The sequence below is a fragment of the Fonticula alba genome, assembly GCF_000388065.1.
Source record: "Fonticula alba strain ATCC 38817 unplaced genomic scaffold supercont2.7, whole genome shotgun sequence".
NCBI lineage: Eukaryota > Rotosphaerida > Fonticulaceae > Fonticula > Fonticula alba.
This window is the reverse complement of record NW_009242977.1, coordinates 1,003,040-1,003,728: the sequence shown is the minus strand read 5'-3', so window position 1 is coordinate 1,003,728 and position 689 is coordinate 1,003,040.

The window sequence follows — 689 nt, the reverse complement described above, 5'->3', positions numbered from 1 at the left end:
GGGGCGTCCTGTGGCTTGGGCCCTACCTTTTTTCGAGGGGGGGGCAGACAGAGAGCGGGGAGGAAGTGTGCTGGAAGCCATGGCGCAGAGGCCCTTTTCCAAGTTGGCCGTACTTATACACGCGCGGGATGGCGCCACGGCAAGTTAATGAAGTGGAGCCCTCCCGACATGAAGCGGCGAAGCCGCACCAACACCGAGGCCGGGGGCGGGGGGGAGGGGGGGGGGGCTCCTGTTGCCCTGAAAGGAGCATGCCTGCGTGGCACACCATGAAGTGATACCGCTTCAGGCTGGAAGCGGGGCACGGAGCCCGGGGCCAGGGCAGGGCCGCGGAGGGGCGCCGGATTAAGAAGGCGGCGGGGCATGGAGACTGACTGCTCCGGCGCCCGGCGAAGGGCCCACACGGGCGGCGGCCGCGGACACAGCAGCGAGGCCGGCTCCGGCGACAGAGGACGCACATCATGCCAATGTGGGGAGATCATATGCCCCCGTGCCGACTACAGCATCCCTGCCATGGTAAGTTGCCCTGACAGAGAGCGCGCATGGCAGCGCTGGCCGCCTGCAGGAGGTGCCGGACTCTGACACCCGGCTGGCCGCCGCTTGCCGGGAGCGGGGGGAGGCGCGATAGAATTCCCTCAGGGCCACCCGGCCCCTGCGCCAGCTCTGTCGGGCTGTGGCATGCGCGCTCACCG